The following is a 26,255-nucleotide window of genomic DNA, read 5'->3' as shown; positions in this document are numbered from 1 at the left end:
ATTTGGTGGAAGAAGAGCAAGAATGCTTTGAAATGCTTCTGGAGCACTTGGAACTGCTCTTGAGAATGGATGACTTGGAATGTCCTGTGTGATGCCTCTTCCCCATTTTCTTTTGATGCTGTCTGCCCAAGAATTTGAATAAGAATATTATAGTATGGAGACTATATAAAGTCAAAAATAAGTCAGGAGTTATATAGAAGGTTGTAAGAAACTAATAGGGCCCTGTTTTTGTCCTATTAATTAATTTTCAGCTATATAGGAAGAATATTACAGTTTTTCAATCAGAAGACCAAATCTTGACAAACATATTGATATCTATGCTAAGATATAAAGTCAAGAGTAACTGGAAAAATCATCTTATGAGGCAGCAACAGAAGCAACATCTAAGGTCAGGAAAAGACATGAAGTGACTATGGATGTCCCTGGCCACAGGCAAAGAAATGGGAAGGAAAAAGGATCAGAGACACTTATGGTAAAGGAGACCAATATTCATTCATTTATTTATCAGTCATTTGCAACACACAGGATAATTATGTGATATATTTATCTCAGTAATATTAATTAGTTAAACCTTAATCTAAATGAATCTTCAAAGTTGTTTTGTTTTTCAGTTACTTCTGCTCAGCACCTGTCTGAATGTAATTAATAAAACACATTATCATCAGTATTTAATCAAATCTTACACACTGTCATACATAATCCATTCCCTCATGGAAAGTTTCTGACTTGAAACTGTTCTAGTCATTCATTTCGAAATATTACTGTGTTGTATTAAGCTAAACTTTTCTATTCTCCTATATTTTGATGACCCATTACCAGCTCAGCCTTGAGCAAACCAGCTGGCATATTCCATGGACATTAGGAGATAACCAGCGCTTCAATTTGGTTATGTTTCTGTTTGATATGGGTTGAAAATACTGCAAAAAGTATTATACATATATAAAATTTACTTTTACTCTCTGTGTGTCTTAGTTTTCCTCTTAGAGTCATTATTTTTCTTTTGGAAGGCATTTGAATCATATGTATGTTTGAAAATAACTATGTATATACATATATATAGGTATACATAAGCATGTGTGTGTATATAAATATATAAAGCTTACACATTCTTGTCAATGTCAATATTCACAATTATTTCATAGATTGGTAGAGCCAGAAAACAAAACTCAGGAGCTTTATTAGGTGTATCTACATATTTTTTCTATCAAAGCAGGTGTTTTCCTTGGCTCAAATTGCATATATTTAATTCATTTAGGTATTTGTATCATGCTGGATCTTAGTCACACAGATTTAAATCAGTTTATCTTCTCAACCTCCTCCTTAGTTGAGACCCCATTTTTTTCTTTAATCTTCCATTTCAGTACTTTTTCTTCTCATCATAAAAACATTATCACAAATTAAATGCTTAACCTGCAAATCTTCCATCTCTACCTTTATTTACAGATATACATATGTGAGACTACTTAATGTTGTATCATATGTACTTTTAAAAATTATATAGGGGCGCCTGGGTGGCTCAGTGGGTTAAGCCGCTGCCTTCGGCTCGGGTCATGATCTCAGGGTCCTGGGATCGAGTCCCGCATCGGGCTCTCTGCTCAGCGGGGAGCCTGCTTCCCTCTCTCTCTCTCTGCCTGCCTCTCCATCTACTTGTGATTTCTCTCTGTCAAATAAATAAATAAAATCTTTAAAAAAAAAATTATATAAATTGGGTGAGGCTGGGTGGCTCAGTCTGTTAAGCTGCTGCCTTTGGCTCAGGTCATGATCCCAGGGTTCTGGGATCAAGTCCCACATCGGGCTCCTTGCTCAGCAGGGAGCCTGCTTCTCTTTCTGCCTCTGCCTGCCATTCTGCCTGCTTGTGCTTACTCTCTCTCTGATAAATCTTTAAAAAAATTATGTAAATTTAGTGTACACGTTCTATTGCAACTTGATTTTTCTATCAGCATTTTCAACATATTTTGTTATATATTTCATTAATTACATCATGTTATTTCACATTTTATCAATCCATTGACCTCACCAAAGCATATTAAGTTGTTCCTTAGGATGCCACAGTAGCTATCCTCACACATACCTCCTTTTGTACAATGTACAAATTTTTTTAGGATATATATGTAGAAGAGTATTTCTAGGACCTAAAGATAAATGCATTTTCATTTTACTTAAGCTACCAAATGGTTCTTTAATATGACTGTGTTATAGGTTTATCATCAACATATATGAGTTTCTCTTTTCCCCATACTCTCAAATATTGATGTAATCACACTTCTAAAATTTCCCTACCCAGTGGGTGAAAAATGTTTTCTCCTTGTTCCAGTTTGCATTTCTTTTGAGTACTAGTGAGCTTGAGCTTCATGGTTCACCTAGGAATTGCCTCCTCATAGTCTCTGCCCATATGTCTATAGTTACCAGTTCTTATTTATGTAAATTTGTATATTCATTTTAATTTGTGATTTCTCACTACCAGTCTTATGTGTTTTCAAACATAAAATATTTTCTTCATATGATATTCTAATATCATATGATATTATTTTATAGTTAATCACATTAGCTCTTTTAACCTTCTGAAGTTTTGTGTTAGGTACATTTTATTTATTTATTTATAAAAGATTTTATTTATTTATTTGAGTGAGAGAGAGCATGAGAAGGGAAAAGGTCAGAGGGAGAAGCAAACTCCCCGTGGAGCTGGGAGCCGGATGAAGGACTTGATCCCGACACTTCAGGGTCATGACCTGAGCCCAAGGCAGGAGCTAAAGGCAGTTGCCAAACCAACTAAGCCACCCAGGCACCCTGTTACATACATTTTAGTTTGTTCCAGCAGATTTTGTTTTGTAGTGATTTCACTGGAGTTCTTGCTAAAACTTGCACAGATTTCCCCTGTATTGACTGTGTGTAATATGGGGGGCTTTCCTTTCTTCCTATGTGATTCAAAAAAACGATCTTTCTGCTGTAGATTTCTGATTGCATTGCATTGTAAACTAAGAATTTATCCCCCCTTTTTTTAGGATTTATCCTGTAACATGGAAATTATGATAATTTCTTGAGAGAGCCACTATTCTCTATTATGTAGCCAATATTTCTTAATATTTTTATTATGTGGTAAAAATTTTGATTTCCTATTCCTTAGGTTTAAATTACATTATATTATAGAATTCTAATATAAATCACTTTATTTCTAATTTTTTGTCTGCTTTGTATATTGATTTAGGGGAGAAATATGTTAATTATGAAACTGATCATTATCCTCTTTGTGTCACGTCTGCTGCTGCTGCTGCTGGTCCACATCATCCTCTTCTTCTCTCTCTTTTTAGTATTTGCCTGATATGTATTATTTCTATTGTTTTATCTTCAAATTATAAAGAAGAATATTTAATATATTTTATCCCTTAGCATATTTTTGTATTCATGCTTATTTAAGTATTACTTCCCTTCCTTTGTCCCTTCCACTTCTTACTCTTTTCTCCTTTCTTCCCCAATGTAGATCCAGTATTTTTAACCTCTCGGATTTTAGTTCTGGACTTTTATGGAAAAAACTATTATTACTGGGTAGGCATTAAGCAAACTTTAATAATTTACTTTTGTTCCTTATATTATCTTGGTCTTCTAGATTCATTTTTTTCCTTCTTAGGAAAGCGTCATTTAATAATCATTTTGGAGATTGTCTCTTGGTGATAAACTTTTTGAATCCTATATATATCTGACAGTAACAACTCATATTTAAATATTACTCCAGCTGGAAATAGTTTTATTTTCAAAGGGTTTTGTTTTCTCAACTTTTAAGACTTTTTTGATTGCTGAGAATGTTGTTGAAGAGAAATCAGATGTCAATCTTATGCTAATTAACTATAGGTATTTTAGCAAGCTCTTTCATATCTTTTTTGGTGTGTCTGTGTGTGTGTGTTTTCCAAAGATTTATTGAAGCAGAAACAAATCGGTCAGATACTTCTTGGAAAAAAGCAGTTTTAATGGTACTCAAAAATACTTTTTCAGAAATATTCTAACACAACTTTTCTTCATAAACTAGACTATGTTGTAAACTTTCAAGAGTGTTATTTCTTAAGAACTAGAGGTTATTCCTATTATAAATCGATCTTACGCTCCTAAAAAACTGCAGAAAGTCATTTGAAAGCTGTTTCTTTAAGATATGGATTTATTTTTTTAACTCTTGCTGGTAATAATTGCTGTACCCAATATGCGCAATCTTTACTCAAGGTCATCGTGATGCTGGGAAGTTTCATTGATGACCTGTCCATCTCTAGTTTCAAGTGTCTTAATCAAAAGTGTCCTTGAGTGAGTGTCAAGTGGTTGGGGGCGTTGGTGAATCCAGATTGGTTTCCCTCAGGTTCAGGGAAGGAAAGTTTGTAAGAGGCAGAGCAATCCTGCTCTCTTCACCTTCCAGCAGTTTCCTGTAGGAGGCAGTGTCAGTGTTGAGAACCGTCTTAACATTCAGCTGTCCTGGTATGCCGGAAGGTGAGGAACAGTGTGCCCGGAATGCATCTGCTGCAGGACTCAGTATCCTTTTCACTGGCCGATGCCATGGACACTGAGTTTGGGAACACTTGTGCCAATGAGAACGTGGAGCTGCAGGAGCTGAATGACGGCTTTGTCAACTACATCATTGTGGGCTTCTTGGAGCAGCAGAACAAGATCCACCTGGCCGAACTGGAGCAGCACAAGGATCTGGGTAAGTTGCACCTGGGAGACTCTGTGAGGAGGAGATTCACCAGCTCACCAATGACAAGGCCTGTGTCAAGGTGGAGCAGGACACCCTGGCTGAGGACATCATGTGGCTGCAGGAGAAGTTGCAAGGGAAGATGCTTAAGAGAGAGGAAGCCAAGAGCTCCCTGCAGCCTTTGAGACAGGGTGTTGACAAGTGCTTCTTTGGCATATCTTGACCTTGAGCACAAAATGGAATACTTGCAAGAAGAGATTGCTTTTGGGGTGCCTGGGTGGCTCAGTGGGTTGAAGCCTCTGCCTTCAGGTTGGGTCATGATCCCGAGATCATGGAGATTGCTTTTTTGAAGAACCTACATGATGAGGAAATCCAGGAACTGCAGGCCCAGATTCAGTACCAGCATGTCCAACTCAATACATATGTTTCCAAGCCCGACCTCACAGCTGTCCTGCATGAGGTACTCCAGCAGTATGAAAGCATGGCTATCAAGAACCTTCAGGAGGCCAAGGAATGGTACAGTGCAGGATTGCTGAACTCTTAGAGGCTGCTAATCTTCGGTATCTTTTATAAGCTTTATTTATTTTTGATTTTATGAAATTTCACTTCCATGTATCTAGAAAGGGTTATTTTTAGTTTCTTTTTCTTATACAAGCTTGTTCCATTTAAATAAGCTTTTTGAAAACAGCATACTTTAGTTCTGAGAATCCTTTACTATCAATTCTTTAAATATTTCCTTACTTTTTCTTTTTCTGAACCTTTTATTAATAAAGTATTAAGACTTTAGCATTCATTCTTTATTTCTCCAGTTTTATTTTATATTTTTCTATTCCGCTATTTCTGCTTTGAACTGGGCAAATGATTCTAACTTGCTAATTGAATCTTTGTCTCTGCCTATATCCTGAGTATCTAGTTTTTTTAAAAAAATAAATTTGCTTTTTATTTCCAATATCTTTAATTATTTCTTCTGAACAGATCTTGGAACCCTGTACCATCACAGTTTCTGGATTGCTTCATATCCTGTACTTTCTCCACTCTGCTTCAGTCTTAGTCACACTATGGATTATCTAAAATTTTAAAGAATAAAAATATGAAATTTTATTATCCTGTTGTAACAACAACTTTCAGCTGCTTAACTTTCACTCTCTCTACACCTGTTCCTTGATCTCAGAGATATCTCTTGGGTATCTGTCTCTCTCTCTATCTATCCATTTCTCTATCTTTTCATCTTGGCCTCTCTTTCATGTTAGGCATTAACCTGTGGTTGAACTTCACAACCAGACACATGTTCCAACACATGTCTTTTAGAAACTAACAGGTAAACATAATAATCCCCAAGTTACCAGTACAATATATGGTTGAATATGGAGCACATATAAAATTTCCTATTTATAAAAGCAGAAAGGTTCATAATGATGACTCTTCCATATCATTTGCTGCATACGATCAGAAACACAATCATTTTCCTGTCAGTGGAATGATTAACTGATCAAAATCTAGTTGGCTCTAGTCCTGTCCACTAGAAGACTCTTCATTTCTAGGTTTATATGACTTTATCAAAAGATTTCCTATCAGTGCAGTTATGGACACCTAAGAATTATCATTGGAATTATGCAGTAGTAGGTTAGCAATACAGTTATATATACAGTCTCTGAGAGGACTGTGATCTGTTTTGTTTTTACCTTGTATTCCTAGGAAACTGTGGACTGGTAACTCAGTTGGAAACCTTGCCTCTTGGGAGTTATCAGTGCTAGAGTTAGTATATGGAAAGATGCTTGTCTTTAAATATCTCATTTTTTTCTATACTTACTTTTCTGTCTCTTTTTAAACATTTTTTGGAAAAAGTATGAGTATGTGTATGTATATAATTATAATTTTTATGTTTTTAAATTAGTTTTCAAGGTAACGTATTGCATTTTTTTTAAACATTTTAAATTGTTTATATTTATATTTAAAATATTTAATCCTAAAGATGTATACTTTTGCTTTACCTTTGCTTTTTGGGTTAGGCTTGTTGAAAAGAATATATATATATACTACATAAAATCATGAATTCTTAAATTCAATGATGCTACCTTTACTTTTTTATTAAAAAATTAATCTGTGTATGTCATTTAACATTGGTCAATTCTGCTTCAGTTATATTTGTTTAATTATAAGTATTAATTAAGTTCAAGTTTAGCTATGGTTATTATTTTTGTTAAGTACTAAAATGATTAAATTCTGCCTTTTTCTCTGAATATAATTTTGGGGAAGTCTATAAGCTTTGTCAGTTTTTGTTCTTATTAGCCTCAAAAACTGCAATTTACATTAGGATTTATACTTTGAATCTTATTTAATGTATTATCATGGTTTCTTGTTTAATAACAAAAATAATTAAACATGTATTTTTCTCTAAGAATACAGTTTTTGAAAACCTATACATTTTAATGTTTTGTTCTGATTTTTGTTTATCTTTAAAAACTCTGCAGTTAAGGGGCTGAGTGGCTCAGTCCATTAAGTGTCTGCCTTCAGCTCAGGTCATGATCCCCACAGTCCAGTGTTAAGCTCCATGATGGGTTCCCTGCTCAGTGGGGAACCTGCTTCTCCCTCTGACCCCACCATGCTCTCTCTCTCAAATAAATAAATCAAATCTTTAAAAAAAAATTCTGTAATTAATGTTTGGATTTACTCATTGATCTAGACATTATATGGATTTTTTTCCCTAAATGCTATTTTTCTTTTCTTTGTTTATAGTATTGTTATCAATTTCTGTTGCTTGCATACTTTTTTATTTTTGAAGTCAGTCAGTTTTATGGAAATATTCTACATATACAGGGAAGTTAACTGTCCTTAGAGACAGTTTCATGAATTTTTATTAAGGTGTAAATTTTCTTACTCTTACAGCTCAAATCTTAGTTATTTTTTGCTTCTTAATCTAGAAAGTACAAACAAGTATGTCATGATCTTCAATGTTAAATACAGTTATCCTTTCTGTGTATTTGTTTGTTATTGATGTATATCTGTAGTGAAGTACATATGCATTGGTGTTGATCAGTTGATTGATTTGCTACTTTTGTATCTAGTTGTTCCCAGAAGTGATAATTTCATTGTGGACTAACCACTTAAAAGAACTTTTCACTTTTGGGTAGTAATACTGCCATTCTTGTTTTTCTTTTGTTTTATACATTATGCAATTTCTTAGCTATTCTTTAAACTACTGCCCTTTAGTAACTGAGATTTTAATAAGTTTGTAAAGTGACACATCAGCAGCTTAGTGCAATTTTCTTTATTGGGGAATCAGAAAAAATTAGGAGACTCAAAAACTCCTAAACTGTTCATAAGCACATTATGAAGCCACACACGAGTTGTGTCTTTCCACAGTGTCAGCTTTATTCAATCATAAAGCAAAGTTAGATCACAATGATAAAGCAGGTTCAGGATTCCAGACTCTATGACAATTCACCATGTGATTAAACTTGGCTTCTTACACAGCACACAGAGCAGGACTGAAGACAAGTTACACAACGAACAAGATAGCAGAAGGGTGCAGGAAGTTAACAAACCAACCACAGAGCCAGTCTGTGGGCACACAGTTGAGATAAGGCTGTGGTCTTGCCTGGTACAGGTCTCGGCACTTACTGCTTCTGATGTCGTGGCAGTGAAGGATCTGGCTCTGTTCAGAGATCAATCGTGTAGCGCGTTCAGCGGCGGTTATCTGTTTTAAGTGGTCAGACATAGAGGCGTCAGGTCTGAAGAGTCTGACAGTTTGCTGCCAAAATCCTTCCCTTTTTAAAGGACTTTAATCAGTTTTGGGTTTCTTCAGACCTCCAGTAGTTCTGCTTGTTATCTGTTCTAGGGTGCCAGCTGATGTTGCTCCCGGTAATATCTCCTAGTTGCCGTACCTGAACTACTTGCATTGTTGCTTGACACAGGCTCCTGCTTGACATGAGAGACTCCATTTTGCTCTCTGCTCTGACTTTTCATGGTTTGGGGAACTTTGAGGAGAAGAAACATTGTACTTGTAATACATAGTATTGAACACAATCGCTATTTAGCCTGAATTCTCAACCTACATGAATTTATGTAAGAATTTGAAGACAACAGAGGCGTATCTTTCAATGTCACAATGAGTAGGACCTAGAGCAGGACAAGGAAGATGGGTATGCATAATGTTAGGGCATCTTTTCAAGATAGACTCTGTGAGTGTAGATACAAATCTGATTATGCGAAAAAATATGGAAATTCCCCTGTGTAAAAAGAGAGAGACTTTCTCTCTTTTCGTAGAGCGTTTACTTTAGAATACTTGCGAATTCTTTTTCTGCCCTGTTGAGATGTTATATAAATCTAATGAAAAGCTAAATAAAAGCTTTAGGTCAGCTTTACATTGGGGAACATCTTTTTTAAAGATCTGGGATCCATTGCTTAGAAATGTAATTAGCAAAGAAGATAGTACACCCCCAATCCCCATCCAGGTCCTCATCCCATGAGAGTTTAATGTAGGTCATCTGGCTTCAAATTCTACCTACCTTCATGGGGATGTAAGAAGTTTATTATTCCTTTGGATAAAGGCAATTTGAAAACAAAAATGGCCAACCTAATCACCAGGTTAATTTAAGATGAACTGTGTGTGAAAAATGATGCTGTCAAGTTCTCTTATTTGAGGGCTAGTTATTGTTTATTTTGTGAACATGTATGCAGTGGTTTGTTTCTGTCTGGTTAAAAGTATGAGCTTTCTTTTTGTGTTTGTAAACTCTTCAGTGGTTGCCTGTGATGTGCATCAGATTCTGATTTAATGCTTAACCAATGATAAAAATCTTCTCTTTCTCTTCTTTTGTGGAGAGGTTTTCTGGCTTGGCAGATAATTTTGTTTTTAATTATATTTCCCCAACAATTTCCAGTTAATCTTTAGCAGGTAGTGATAGGAAGGTTAACGAATTATAATCAGTTGCCTCCAGAGCCTCCAGTTTAGTGCCTGGAAAATGGGCTGTAGCACCTATTTGATTTCTGATTCACTAAGAGCCTCTGATTGACCAATTAGAATTATTTGGCTATTTGCCAATGATGTTCCATAAATACCTGTGTGTAGAAAATACGAGATTTTTTTTTTTTTAAGATTTTATTTATTTACTTGACAGAGATCACAAGTAGGCAGAGAGGCAGGCAGAGAGAGGAGGAAGAAGGCTCTCCACGGAGCAGAGAGCCCGATGTGGGGCTCCATCCCAGGACCCTGGGATCATGACCTGAGCCAAAGGCAGAGCCTTTAACCCACTGAGCCACCCAGGCCCCGAAAATATGAGATTTTAAGAGGATGAGATAGTCCAGTACTTGGCTGAAGGTGGGGGAAAAGAGAGATAGGCAGTGGCTATGGGCTCTGCAAATTAAAGATGTGTCTTTTGTGCTAGAGGAGCTTAAACAGTAAGAGACTGTGCTTGCTCTTTAATAAGTCACCCTTTCTCCATTTTAACTGTTGATGAGAAAGGATTGTGTGCTGAACTCTGAGTTTCAGTACCTACAAAATCTTCAGATATATCTATATATCTATATCTATATCTATATCTATCTATATCTATATATATATTTACCTTCTTAGAAAAGGAAATAAAAACAAGAGATCCTGGATCGTAAATGTAAGGGATACTTAGGATTACCACTTCCAGTCGGCGAGGAGAGTAGAATTAGACACAAACACGTCAGCTGCAAGAGACTGGGAGCAGGGAACAACAGTCGAAAAGGACTGCTACCGCGAGCAACTCCACAGTCTCACTTTTATTGGATAGAAACAATAGCCAAGAGAAGGATCGATGAAGGTCAAACGTTGGTCAGGTCTTGCAGGCAAGCAAGGAGGAGGATAAAGTTTATAGTTAAACAAGCACATTCAAAGGACTCATCTAACTAACAACGGGTGCTTCTGGGAAGAGAAGGGAGCAATAACGGAAAAGGGAAGCAGGCGGTTTTCATTCCATCCTGAGCTGACCGGGTGTTCCCGGGTGCTCGGCTTCCCTGAAGCAGGCGGAGTTCCGCCCTGGGTGGGCCGGGCATTCCCGGCTTCTGTGAAGGGTGGGCGTTCTGCCCCGGGCAAGCCGGGCATCCCCAGCTGCCCAGCTTCATGGTCGTACATCGTCCTTCTCCCCAAAGACCTGTTGCCAGTATATGTATTTCTTAAGGCCATATCTGAATGTGCTTGGTAACTAGCAAAATCCTCCAGGGGTTACAGTTTAAGTAACAAATTGTTCCGAGGGGCAGCAGCAAGGATGAAGGTGTTACAGGAAGTTTTTCCTTTGGTATCCACAGTTCTTGGTCAAGCCACTTCAGAGAATGAAGAGGTAGACCAGGTGAAGTGGTGGGCAGCAAAGCAGAATTTATTGAGCAATAGTACAAAGCTGCCAAAGAGGGAGGGGGCCCAAGAGGGTTGACACTGGAGTTTCTAACTCCAGGGCTTTTGTGGGCTTGATAGTGGGCTATTTTAATCTGATTAATCCTTCCTGAGTCTGTCCTCCAGTGAGGTTCTTACTTTTGTCATGTATCTTATCACATGGGAAAGGGTGGACAGGTCCTTCCCAGGGTGGTGTAAAATCCTTAAAAGGGCAGTTTTGTCTTGGGCTGAGGGACAGGACGTGCATTGTCCCTCCCTGCCTGCCTTCCAACGATCCTTCATCAACAGTACACATATAAATAATGAATATATTTTTGGGATCCTCCAATCTTCCTTCTGTTTAGCCAAATATTGAGAGAGAGGTCTTTTTAGAAGAATAGTTTGGAAGAAAAACAATGTTTTACATTTTGGAGATATGTGCATAGTGAACAACTTCCAGAACTTGGAGCAAAGCATGGAACTAGGGGAGAAATAGACTGTAAGGTCCTATTTAGCCGGAGCAGCCCCACCTTGGTGGAATAGCCATTTTGTTGTTTATGCAGTAAAATTTAAATTGACCCTGCCCCCCCACCCCCCAGGGGAACTTACTTAAAAGCAAGTCTGGGAAACCAGTCCCAGGTAACAAAGCCCAAATAAAAGGGTGGGTCAGGTCAGATGGAGATAATGGCCTGAAAGCAGAGATGAGTCGGGTCAGGTGGAGACTTCCAATCAGTAGAGCGTGCATACCGTCTCCCTAGCTACCAAGCAGTGTAGGCCCCGCCTTTTGAGTGCCTTTTGGGCGCCAATTCTGACCAAGGTGATAGGCTAGTTCAAATAGCTACTATGGGGTGAATTCAGTTGGCCACCCGGGTGTGACCTAGGATGACTGCAGCTTTCTCTGTGTGTTACAATCTCATTGGCCACCTGTGTGTGGTTAGGCTCAACCACATGACCTTTGCTCTATAAAACTTAGTCTGTAAGGCAGGGAGGAGTCGCCCTCTCTGTAAGGCGTGGCCCCGACTGGTGGGTTTGACGGTTGGTTTGATTCTCAATGCTTGGCACGAAATAAAGCTTCGCTTGACCTTCGCTTTGTATCAGTCTTGCTCCTTTAACCATGGACCCAACATAGACAAATTGCTACGATACAATACATAAAAAGGAGTGACAGTTCCGTCTGCAGCCTCATTTTAGGTGGGGGAATACAAGAATGAGTGTAGTGTAATACTAGACCTTTCTACTCTAATTCTGCTTATTATGAATTTACCTCTTTTCTCAGAAGGCTAAATTTTCCAACACCTGAAAATAAACCCTTTTTCGTAAAATTTGGAGAGTAGAGCTGATGCTGGGTCCCAAGATCCAGAGCAGGGACCCAGAGGACTAGCCAAGAGGGTCCTTGGCTTCACATGGGATGGAAATCAAAAATGAGTCAGCAGGAGGTGAAAGCAGGGCTTGTTGAAGATATATATCTATATTTATCTACCTCTCTCTCTATATATATATACACACACACACGCATATATATATGTATGCTACACACACACACACACACACATATATACATATATACACATATATATGTATATATATGAGAGAGAGAGAGAGAGAGAGAGAGGAGGGAGGGAAGGGGAGGGTGGAAGGGAGGAGTGCAATAGGGAGGAAGAGGGAGAGAGGGAAAGAGAATGGACCAGAGTCTGGGAGACTCAGGAAAGGACAAGAGCATGAGTCTTGTCTTTGCTTGGTGTCTGAGGGTTTTATTTAGTAATCATGGTCCTGGTTCATGGATCTTCTTAAGCATCCAAGAACTGATTAGAACAGGGATAGGGTTCAGATGTCCTTCCTAAGTAACTCATTCCCTTATCTCAAGGGTCTTGGTGTTTGGAAATAGTGGTCTCAGAGAACTTTTGACAACCCTGCCCGTTCACACCTTAGATGATATCTTTTGTGGTGGAAGACTCCAGTATATCATTATCTCTTTGTCACTTACAAGGAAGACATAGCTTATTTGCATTACAAGGCAAGTGTAGAGTGGAGTGGAGTGTTCCTCCTAGGAACAGAAGCCAGAAACGAAGCAAAGGAAAAAAAACAAAGAAAAGAAAAGAAAAACAGCTCTTTTCTTTATCCACACACACCCCCATTGGGTCCCTTCCGTTTCCTTGTCTCAGAACTATATAACTTTACAGCATAAAACCCTGGGCGCATACCCTTTTTAGTTCTGAGAAATATAGGAAGAACCCACTATATAATGTGCCTTCGGTGGTGGTATCATTGAAGTTAAACATCAATGGATTTCAAATGACTTTTCATTTTTTATCCTGACACCAGCATAAATTTCTGTTTAGAGATTTCCAGCTCCATTGTGTGTGTCTCAAATTCCTGTCAGTTGTCTCCTTCTGAGCATTTCACAATCTTTCCATAAATATCTTAACCTGGCTTTACCAGACAAAGCATCAACAATACTCTGATACAAAATACCCCAAGGGCTAAACATGAATCTAAGAGGATGTGGAACTTCCTTATCTCTGTCTTGTCAGTTTTCTCAGGCTGGCAGGCAATGTTCATTGTAAGCCCATTATCTCTCATCTACATCTGAATAACTGTGTACCAGAGCATTTTGAATAGAAATTAAGGTCATTCCATCAGTGACCCAATTGAATTGCAGTGCACTGTCACTTTCGTCTTAGTACTGCACACTTTTTTTTTTTTTTTTTAATACTTCACAATGTGTTTAGCCTCTTTGGTTATAAGCAACAGGAAATTAGAATTGAACATAAGTATATTTTTCAGATAGAGTGAAAGTGTGGATTGCATTCTCCAGGGTCAGTGTGGGAAACCTTGTTTCTAATCAGTGTAAATGACCTGGATCATGAACCAGTTATAAATCTATTAAATTAACTGAGGAGAAAAAACTGGGTAAGCAGTATGTGCCCAGCATGAAGCAGAGACAACTGTAAACATTATAGATCTACTATATAGTTTTGCTAAAACCTGATCACAATTTAATACTAACATATGTATTATAATGGGGCAAAATTGCGCCAAGTAGGTAATGACATGGCAGTGTTGGGGTTTGGTAGGGAGCAGTTGAGAATGAGTTCTTGAGACATCTTTGGAGCAAAAGGGTGGTTTTATTAAAGCATGGGGACCAGACCCATGGGCATAAAGAGCTACACAGGATTGTGACGGATGACTGATATTAGACCTTCAAATTGGGAAAGGGTTAGGAACAGCACAAGCCTCCAGTGTATTTTGGGAACAAGGTTTCCAGGATCCTGGGGGGGTTAGCTATTGTTAGGACAAGGTCATTTATTTCAGTCTGATAAAACCTTAGTCATGAGACCCTTCAAATGAATATGTATTTCTTAAGGGGCCATCTGCTTGGAGGATGGTTGCTAACATATATCTTGGGTGGTAAAGATAGAGGAAATTTCCAAAGGAATTTTTACATATTAAAGGAAACTTACAGAGAAATCTGGCTAATATTAACCAAAATTGCCTTTTGCTCTTAATAAAGTGTCAGCAAGTCTCAAGGACTTGTCAGTGGGGCAGTCAGTTGTAAGGAAATTCAATTTTTATTTTGCCTTTATTCCTCACATCAGGTAACATGGAAATAGGTATGAAGAAAAGCAGACAAGTCTGGATTACTTGAGTACAGGTAGTGACAAAATAAGGTCTGTGGGCCAAATAGGGCTTGTCTATCTATTCAGCTCAGATCATGATTTCAGGGTCTTGGGATGGAGTCCCACATCTGGCTCTCTGCTGGGCAGGGAGCCTGCTTTCCCCTCTCTCTCTGCCTGCCTCTCAGCCTACTTGTGATATCTCTCTGTCAAATAAATAAATAAAATCTTGAAAATATAAATATACTTATTTCTAAATTTACTTCCTGTCAATATAAACACTTTATTCTCCCCGATAAGGGTTTTGTAATACACCGTCTATCCCTTTTGTATCCTAGTCCACTGTCTCTTTTACTATGTGTTGGCTGTATTTTACATATTTATAGTTATTTATAATATTTTTAAGATTTATTGAGGTATAATTGACATACAGCATTGTTACTGGGATGAGGGTCTGCATTGTGTGAATGGAGTCTCTGTTCTTGGATTTCCCGCGGAAAGATTTACGTGAGGATTGGTGCTAGAATAGACAGCCAGAAAGGAAGTAGCATGCACAAAGCAGTTTACTAAAGCAAAATTATATGCTCAAGGTGGGCAAGTGGTCATGTTCTGCCTGGTAGACCCAGCCCCTAGGTTGTTTTGGGAGGGTCTTTCTGGACTGGTAGGAGCTGTGACTGTTAGCAGGGTGGTCTCTAATGAAGGCTGCTTCCAGTCATTTGGGGGACTCCTCTTACGGTTGGGAGGGGAAGTTTTTGACCAAATAAATTGGTACCAGAACTATAAAGGTTGCCTTTCTCCTTGGGGTGGGAAGGCTATAACCACAATGATAATATATTATAATGTGTCTAGGGGCAGAGGTGGAAAAGGAAAGCATATGCTCTGTACCTGTGGCTCTTGGTCTGTCAGCCTCAAGGTCTTGGAAGCCACAGGGTCAGTATGTTGTGCCACCTGACTTCTAATGTGTAACCTATTTATCACCTCCCTTGCCTCTACCTCATGTCTCTGTCATTCTCTAACCAAGGACTTGGGACTCTCTCCAGAAGGTCCTTCTATTGCTCATAAACTACCTTCTACCTAACAATATTTTGATTATTCACTAGCAGATATAAATTTAAGCCTGCATTTTGCTTTTAGGTTGGTGATAAGATTGAGAATCAATAAAATAGAATGAAATATATAATTATAAACATCTTTCACTGAATAAGACTCTTTCCAACATCAGGATCCAGCTATCAACACCAATTCTAAAAAATACTCGGTAATTCCTCTATTTTTGTTTTATTTTTTTTCTCCTAGCTTCACTAAATTCTTGGATTCTTTTTCCAGTTTTTTAAAAATTATGAGTAATTTAAAATTCAGATGCATCTATACGTATTTTTGTTTTAGGCTTTCAAACTTTATAGAAAGACTGACCTCACAAAAAAAATTCTGGTTTAATATAATTTTTTGTCAGAACTAACATTCAGCTTTGTTGAATAAAAGTCTGGTGTTAATTTGTTTTTTGTTTTTTGTTTTTTTTTGGGAAATTTTCTCATTAAAAATTGTTCAGTTTTTTTCTTAATAGTTTAAAATTTCATAGTATTGTGTCTAAATGTGGTGCTGTGGTTACTTCTCCTGCTTGGTCTGCATGGGCCCTTTCAACTTAGCCTTTTTTCCAGCTTTGAGAACTTTCACATGAAATCCTCCCCCGAGTTTGCTAAAACCACCCTTAGGCAAATGTTGCATTCAGTGGCTTGATGTTGGACTACATGAATATTAACTTTTCTATCTTTCTATTTATATCTTTATGCTCTGTCCTGATATTTTTGATATTGACTTGTATCACCAACTTGTTTGCATATGTGACCATTTTATTAGTTCAGCATTGTATATATTAATTTCTTGTACTGTTTGTTCTCTGATTGCTGTTTTTTCCTAGTAGTCTGTGCTTATTACAGGGATACATTATCCCCTTAAATATCACTGACATGAGTAATTTGAATGAATTAAAAGTTCATTTTTCTTATTTCTGGAGTTCTGTTGATATTAATTTCTCTTTTTAAAAAATAATCAAATAATTATATTGATTAATAGGAGTGGCTGGTTCTGTTTCACACGTAAAAGATTAGGATTGATTTCTCAATAGGCCCTCTCCTTGAAATAGATGACTTACTGCAGATTGGCCTCAATGAACAGATATTTTAAGTGGTTCGATTTCCTTTCTGGCAGTTGGGTAGGCTACACACAGACGGGATTTTTCCTCTGACTGTGGCATCAGAGTTATTTGAGGTTTTCACTATTATACAGAGCTGCATTTTCTTTCTTCATTCTCTCTCTGTTTTCCTCTTTTTCCCAATACCCACCACAGGAATAGACCTCTCATATCCTCTAGAAAATAACTCTCTGAGCCCTGGTGTGGGCAGCTGAAAAGGGAATGGCCTGAATAACTCAAGTTTTTTGTGCTTAGTTCTCCAGTAATTTATATTCCTATGCACAACTGCTTGCCAGTGTGTTGACTCTGACCTGAAGCATCTTCTGGAGCATGCTGGGAACAAGTTATATCAGCCTGTGGTTGCCTCTATGTTATTACATTCTACTAACCCAAGTATTCCTTAAGGTTTTGAATTTGTTGATCTCAGGTTTCCCTATTTTCAAATATTGTAATAGTTTTATTATATATGAAAATACACACACAGATATGTTTGCATGGTGATGTATATATATATATGTATGTATCTCTGTATTTGCCATTTCAGTGAAACCTCTGGAGAGATGGGAATAGAATACTATGTTAGGTAAGAAATAAACTTTCCCAAATTGATTTCAATTAATTTCAAAGAATAGGCACATGCTACATCAAATGACTGTATGTTTGTTTCTATATATTTTATAAGTGAAAATAATTAGATCGGGAAGCAATATTTCTACCTAAAGACAGTTAAAAAATTCTGGAGCCAGATCTTTTGGTTCAAATCAAGTCTCTGCTTTTTACTTACTCTGTGACTAATTGTAGGTACACAGTGTCTCAATCTAGTCAGTTTTAAAATAAGGATAATACTACTACCAGTATCAAAGTTAATGTAAAGAGTAAATGAATTGGTATATCAGTGCATGGCATGAAATAAATGAACAGAAGTGTTTGCTATTATTATTATTAATATTGATCTAAGACATATGCCATTGTTACCTACAAATTATGACATTTTCATAAGTATTTTTTAAAAGATGGATTGTATCAATAAATAGAGACTATTTCTTATGCCTATAGTTTTCATTATCTATGCTGAACTGTATAATATGTCAGCCACTAGCTACATATGTTTATTTAAATATATATTTAAGAGGGTATGTGCTGTGGTGAGCACTGAATTGTGTAAGACTGATGAATCTCAGATCTGTACCCCTGAAACAAATAATACATTATATGTTAATAAAGACATAAAATTCATATATTAGACTATAAGCCTAAAAATTATATATACATATAGTTTAAGTTAATTAAAATTAAATGAAATTTTAAACTCAATTTTCAGTCAGATTACCCACATTTCAGGTAGTCAGTAGCCAAACTATACTGGGATTGTTATAGATAGTTATAGAAACTATACTGGCACAGTTACAGAGTATTTCCATCATTTTAGGAAGATAGGTTGGCTAACACTGGTCTCTTTTCTTTATTTAACTAGTCAATTCAATTGTTTGATAAAACATTATATAGTTTAGGAATATATGGAAACAAACTGAATATAATTTTCATTTTTAAAATGTTTTGGTACAGGATGGTAAAACATAAAATTATATATACTTAGGTCTAATGCAGGTATAAATACATTTTTTCTACTGATCAGTTTAGCAGATGATGGTCAAGAGAATTGAATTGTCATTTTTTTCCTGATTAAATTGCATTATTATAAAAGATATTAGAAGTTTAATTGGATTAATTCATTTCTGTATGTCGTAAAATTAGTATTTATTCTTTGAATAAACATGTATTAAGATAAGTAAGCCTATTGTTATGAAATAAAACCTTTCTGAAGGAAAATCAGTCATTGAGCACTTCCAGATAACAACAATTCTGTAACAGTTACTTTGAAAAGAGTATTGAATGAAAGCATATGTGTACATTTTAGTAGCTTACACCCTAACTGGTAAAAAGCATGTAAGGATAAGTATCATAAATATAGCAAAATGTGTCAATATTTTATTACTAGGCATGTTGGTCTGAAGAAAAGATATATTTGGAATATGAAATCTAGTAGGAAGATTAAGAAATTATGTGAAAAGAAATAATAATTATTCTACTTAGAGTGATTTTGGTAGGAGTTTAAATGAAATGTTGAAAAGGTTTTAAGGTCTGCCTTGAGAACAAGCAAAATATATTGCTTGGTTCAAATACATAAAAAATCCCATAATTCTAATATTATTCTTCCAGTACTCTACGTTTTATATATGTCAAGTATTAAGAGTTATTTAATGTAACATATAAAAGGCAGCTACCTTATTAAAAAGAGATAATATTTACCAGAAATAATTTTCCGTTGCAACTCAAGTTTCTTTACCTTAAATCAAATTTTCAGGTTAGTTATCTATAAATAAAAAGTTCTCTAAGAATAGCTAATTGTTGATAACATTGTACTTTATTTCATTTTTCTACTTTTGTTAATTTTATTTTGAAAGTTATTAAATGGAAGAAATTAGAATAGTACAATGAACAATCTATTCAGTATCCTTCCCAACAATTGCCAATACTTTGTAATATTTTAAAGTAATTTATAGACATTTCTTTAATATCCTGCCTTTGTTGAAATGTCTATGATCATCCTAAAATATTACTTTGGAGCTATTACTTTGGAGCTTTTCTTTCTTTTTTTTCGAACAGGATTATTGCATTTGATTACACATCCTCCCCACACCACACACAACCCAATCTAGAAGAGTTCACACACACCCTATGTCACTGTATTTTGGAGACACCAGACACCAGATTAATGGCCTTATAAAATGTCTTACATGAACATTTTCTCATGGTGTCAGCTAACCTGTTCTTCCATCCTTGCATTTCTAAGCTACTTGGAATAGAAATGACAAGACATTCAGCTTGTATATCTTGGTTGTGAGATACTTTTTCATTTGGCTCCAGAGGATCTTTATTTCTTAAGAGCTCAGACTGGTATACATTTTTATATATGGAATCCAGCTTTTCTATGTTTTAGTAGCAGAGTGTGAGACAGAGGGCAGGGTTGTCATCTCATTCTGATCCAAATCTTTTTTACAGAAGGTTTTTATAATCTCTGTTCTCAATTTAAATGTGCATATTCTCTAACGATCTAATTCCTTATAAAACATCTTGAATAGAAACCTCTTGGTCAATAAAAAAAAAAATACAGGTTGGTATTATCTTTCTTCTCTACTGCCATTCTTTCCTATCATTCGTCCATTGCTATTAAATCCATTCTTCCTTTGTGACTCATGTTATCTATCCATACCATTTTCTTCTCTTGTCAGTATGATTCTTCGCTGACCACTAAATCGTTCTTGCACAATGCACTTACCTTGACCACCCTATCTGAGTGATCATAGCTAGAACAACTCCATTGTGAAAATATAACAACAAATAGCCACATCTCCACCCACAACATCCAACATTTTCTGTTTTCTGTCTCCTTTATGCTCACTTCAAATGGAAGTTGACATTGTCAGTATTTTTATTGAGATATAATTGATCTGTAACATTGTATAAGTTTAAGATGTGCAACATGTTGATGTGATACATTTGTGTATTGTAATAGGATTACCACCTTAGTGTTAGCCATTTACTCCATCACAATCACATAATTATCTTTTTTTGTGGTGAAACATTAAGATCTAGTTTTTTAGCACCCTTCAAGTATGTTATACTGTGTTGTTAATTATTATTACAGTGCTGTGCATTAGATCCCCAGAATTTATTCATGTTCTAACTGCAGGTGTATACCCTTTTACCAACATTGCCACTTTTCCCCTTCCCCCTAGCCTCTGGTATCCATCATTCTACTCTGTTTCTATGAGTTCAGCTTTTTTTAGATTTCACATAAAAGTGATTATCATAAGGTATTTGTGATTCTAACTAATCTCACTTAGCATACTTGCCATCAAAGTCCATCCATCCTGTCTCCCTCACTATCAAACTACCCCTGTTTTTACTTCTTTCTGTTTATCCTTTATTCATGTGTTCATCATAAATTTTACTCCTTTTTGCTGTCTTTTCCTTCTATTGTAGCAGTTCTCCAACCTAACACCAGAGAGCAATACTGCCATCCATAAGTTCTATTCATAGTTTTAGGCTCCAGAACACAACTATAGCTGATCACAGACCCACAGATTGGTGTCATTATACATTTGAATGGATTAAAGTCACCAGGCAATTCTGATTGTTCCTGATATAAACCAGGAAAACAAGTCAAAGAAACAACCCTCCCACCCCCCCAAAAAAGAAAAGATAGCAGAAGAAAACTTTTATGATCCTTATAGCAACTATTCGATATTTCATCACAATTCTCAGACTCTAGTCATATTTGTTCAATTTTAGTAGATAAGTATGCTTATGAGCTCATAGAGAGAAAAAGATAAATTTTGTATGAACTTGCTTCTCCAGCTTGGAATTGTTAACTATAGCTTCTAGAGTGTCCTGTTTTCTCGTGGCATATACAGTATTCCTTTTCACTTATCTTTAGTATCCTAAAATCTGCCTTTGCCAACTCCTCTCATAGAGCCTATAAACTCTCATTTCTCAACCTGGTTTTCTCCTCACTTATTCAAAGAGTATTTAGTAGAGACTAATTCCAAGCCAGGCTCCTTATCATTTTGGCATCTTGGTATTCAGTATTGTACAGAGCCAAACTTTCTACTTTATAAGACATACCAAAGCAAGCACACACATATACGCACAAATATAAGAATCTTGTCATTTACCACTTCTTTCTCTATCTACTATTCCAACAAGTTTTTAGGAAACCTTAAAGTGCATTGTTAAATTCTTAAAGTTTCATTTTTAAATATAGAAATGGGAAGATACTAAAATAACTAAAATACCGATACTAAAATACCGATAAATGTATCAATTATTGACAACTTAGTATAAAGTGTTTTTAGTAAAACTTTCCGCAAGAATGAATACAATTTTGGAGAACTGTCTGCAAGGTATTTAATTAGAGGTAAATTCCAATGATCATTTTTGATTGGGAGAGGCCCTTTTGCCACACACATCTTGCTCAGTCAGGGCCTGGTCAGTACAAGTACTGTGAATTGAGGTGCAGTAAGGGAGAGCAAGAGAGAAACTGGAACCACCAGGAAGTGGATGATAGACTCTTGTAAATTTTATTTTACAGATCTATCCAGAACAAATTTAACCCTGAGTGGATTTTATACTGTGTGTAACAGTACCCAGGAGACCGCATATAATATTCAGATTTCTAGACCCAGAATTGAGCCTCTGGAACGAAAATCATTAAGTGTGGGATTTGGGAATCTGTAATTTTAACCAGCTCCTGTGGGGTTTTTATGTACATGGGTTTTGATAGCCATTACACTGAGTAGTTAATGTGATAAATAGATAAGATATTTGGATTTAGTCTGCTTATGAGAATTTTGTCTGCAACTCACATTCTCAATATTTACTTCACCATTTTTCAGGTAATTAGTTTCAGTTTTGTCACAGTGATCAGTATTAGCTGTTACTTTATACCATTGTTCAGATGTTTGAAAAAGAAAACAAGCTATAAATGTTTAATTACTGTTCACTTTATCACTTATAATTTTGGGTTGGCATGTCATTAACCTGCTAGAATTTTGTTTAAATGGTAATGCCCATGACTATTTATAATGGTATTAGTTCTGATTTTAGAAGACAGTGAACAATAATGTTATAATGAAAATTAAGCAATTTAGGTATTGCCAAAATAACATTCTGGAAAAGGCAGACAATTCCTACTGGTTGAGTTCTCAAATAATGATAATAATAAGAAAATAAGAATAAGAATATTTGTATTATTTATGTTTGATATCTACATTCATATCAAAATTCATATACAGCTGTTAAAATTCAGTTGAAAGCAAAGTTACGGAATTTCTACCAATAGCTTGGGAGAAAATAAATTCAAGTCAAATACCTGCTATAAAACCACAGTTTTGTGTGTGAAAATTTACAACTATAAAATACGAGGAAGAGTTGGTAGTATTGAAAGCTATGCTGAAAAACACTCAAAACAAGATCCAAGGCGGGTGGGGAATCAAATGCTGGTCAACATGGGACATTTTTTATGATTTGCTTAAAGGAGTATAATTTATAGGAGACTTTTTATGAACATTGGGTAGAAAAATGTTTTTAAACAGAACACAAAAATGGTGACCTGGGAAGATGTACATTGGGGCTAAGATCTTGTGTTCATCACTTGACAACATTAAGAAGGTTGATGAAACTGAGAGCCATGTAACAAGAAATATATTTGCAAGGTATATAGCCCATGAAAATCTCAGAAAACATGAAGAACTTATATAAGTCAGAAAGTAGAAACAAACCATCCCATAGAAATGGGCAAAAGAATTCCATAGGCACTTCATGAAAAATAGACACCAGTAACCACATAAATACACGATTTGTTCAACCTTTAGTCATCAGAGAAATGCAGACTAAAACTACAATGAAATATCACCACACACAGAACTGATTGACTATAATCTGGACATATCTGAATACATATGTGAAAAGCTAAAACAGGCAATGCTGAATATTGGCAAGAATGTGAAGCATGGAAAATCTTACACACTAGAGGTGATACTATAATCTGGTGCAAAATTCTACCAAGCTGTGATAATGTAAACTGGTTCAACTTATTTGGAGAATTGTCACTGTCTTCTAAAACTAAAAATATATAGACCTTATTACTAAAGCATGTCATTCCCAAATATACCACAAAAGTACACGTCAAACAACACCTATGCAAGAATGTTTGTGGCAGCTTTATTTATAATAACTTCATATTGGAAAACAGATTTCCATCAAGTATAAAATAAATTGTGATATATTCATAGAATAGGTATACTATAGCTATGAAAACTTTTTAAAAAACACAGATAAATCTCACAAATATAATGTTGGGCACAAGAAACAAAATAGTGTAATATTGTATGATCCTAGTTACATAAGTCCAACAACAGACAAAATTTTTATTCTGAAAGAAGTCAGAATAAGGGTTTCCTTGAAAGAAGAGAGAAAGTGTGGCAGTTGGGACAGTACTGGAGAATGTACTCTCAGATACGTTTCAATTTGTTTAACCAAGTAATAGTTTAATAGGTCCACTCACTTTGTAATAATTCATTCAGCTATAGACTTACTGTTTGTGCACTTATGAAGACTACAAATGAAAAGTTAAATAATTTAGCTTAAGATATGATTATTTTTGTGTAACTTAACAAATATAGTTCAGATGCAAAGAATTTAATCAACAAATTAAACTGAATAAAATTTAAATTAGTGTTATTTAACAAAAACAATTTTTTTCTGGGGATGCCTGGATGGCTCAGTTAGTTAAACATCTGTTCAGGTCATGATCCCCAGGGTCCTGGGATCAAAACCCATGTCAGACTCCCTGCTCAGCGGGGAGTCTGCTTCTCCCTTGCCTTCTGCCTCTCTGCGTGCTTATGTTCTCTCACTGTCTCACTAATAAACAAATAAAATCTTTAAAGAACAAAAAACAATCTTCTCATTGTCTGACGTGGTCCTACATACACTAGTTTAAAACAACATAAGATAAAATAGTGTGAAATTGAGTAGAAAAGATAATGGTATACAAAAATCTCTACCTCTCGTTATCTGAGAATGTAAAGTTCCCCTCAATGACAGTGTACATGTGTATTCTACTTTAGTAAAATACGCTTCAATTCACAAAATACTTAGCGAGTTTTTAAATATGCAAGAGGTACTGTGATAGGGAAAAGGTAAGATACACAACACTTTTCTGAAGGAAGTCGCCATCTAAATCAATATTTAAGGAACAGTTCACTTTTTTATTTTTAATATATTTTTCACATTTTAATAGGTTATAAAGTAGTCACTGTTATAAGGTTCCAGTATCTGTGTCCCTTAGATTTTTAAATAAAAGGGAAAGCTCTTTAATCTTAAGGTCAAGTTCATGCTAGTAGTATAAAAAACATCTATCTGTGTGAAGCAATTGAAAAGGAGTTTAGAGGATTGGGGAATGGCTATACTTGTTACAGGAAATAATTAAGGGTAAGGGTGAGACAAGGGCACTCCAGGAAAAGATGATGACTTGAGCTGAAAAGGAACTGTTGAGAACTGTGGGATATTTCTAAATAATAGCTGGTCATACTCTTTTCCAGCTTTGTAGAACAAAAATCTGAAAGAAATGTAAGACAAGGTTTAGAAATTAGTGGGGCTACTTTATAAAGGACTTCTTTAAACAAACAGACAAAAACTGTGTTGACAACTAACTACTTAATTTGTTAAGCAATAGGATGATCCCTTTGAAGAGTTTTGGTTTAAGATAATCTGTTTAGAGTATTAAACTACTACTGACATTTCATGGTTTAGAAAGGAAGGCTTGTAGTAAATTGACCTTTTTAGAAGGATATAATAATAATCCCGATGAATGTAAATAAGCAAATCACCTTGAATAGTAAAAGCAGAAATTAAAAAAAAAAAAAATCCAAGGACCATTGTAGACTCTAAAGGTCCTAAGTCTGTCTGTCTGTCTTTCGTTCTTTCGTTCTTTCTTTTTAACTAAGTTGTGTAATTGACATATAACATTATATTAATTTCAGGTGTATATAATGATTCAGTATTTGTATATTTTGCAAAATAATCATCACAATGAAAATCTAGTTACCATTTATCATCATTTTCGTTACAATTTTTTTCATGTGATGAGGATTTGTAAGATTTACTCAAATATGCAATAAAGTATTCTTAACTGTTGTTACTATGCTGTACGTTATAGCCCCATGACATTTATAACTTGAAGTTTGCGACTTTGACCTCTGACCCATTTCATTTACCCCAGCACCTCCACCTTTCAACCACCAATCTGTTTTGTGTTATCTGTGAGCTTGTTTTTATATTGTTTTAATTACTTTTTCCCCCCTGATTCCACATATAAGTGAGAGCATGCAGTATTTGTTTTTCTGTCTTATTTAACTTAGCATCATGCCAGCTGGGTCCATCCCTGTTGTCACAAATGACAAAATTTCGTTATTTTTTCGCAGCCGAGTAGTATTCCATTGTATTTATATACACCACAATTTCTTTATCCATTCTTCTATCAATGGATGCTTAAGTCGTTTCATATCTTGGCTATTGTAAATAATGCTGCAATGATCATGAGGGTTGTGTATCTTTTTGTTTTGGTGTTTTCATTTTCTTGGGATAAATATCCAGAAGTGGAATTGCTGCATCATATGGTAGTTATTTTTTTAATCTTTTGAGGATCCTCCATACTAGTGTTTTCCATCAGGATTTCTCCAATTCCCATTCCTACCATCATTGCACAAGGCTTCCCTTTTCTTCACATCCTCATCTCATTGTGATTTTGATTTACATTTCCCTAATGATTAATGATGTTGAGCATCTTTTCACGTACCTGTTGGCCATCTGTATGTTTTCTTT

The 26,255-nt window shown here is 35.7% G+C and overlaps 1 pseudogene; it reads left to right on the top strand.

Annotated features, from left to right (window-relative positions):
- Nucleotides 1-412: 412 nt before the first annotated feature.
- LOC122894504 lies at nucleotides 413-5,242 on the top strand (annotated as a pseudogene).
- Nucleotides 5,243-26,255: the final 21,013 nt, after the last annotated feature.

Source organism: Neovison vison, chromosome 13, assembly GCF_020171115.1.
Source record: "Neovison vison isolate M4711 chromosome 13, ASM_NN_V1, whole genome shotgun sequence".
In the NCBI taxonomy this organism is placed as follows: domain Eukaryota; kingdom Metazoa; phylum Chordata; class Mammalia; order Carnivora; family Mustelidae; genus Neogale; species Neogale vison.
Note: the sequence above shows the minus strand (reverse complement) of the source record. Positions and strands in the feature narration are given on the sequence as shown.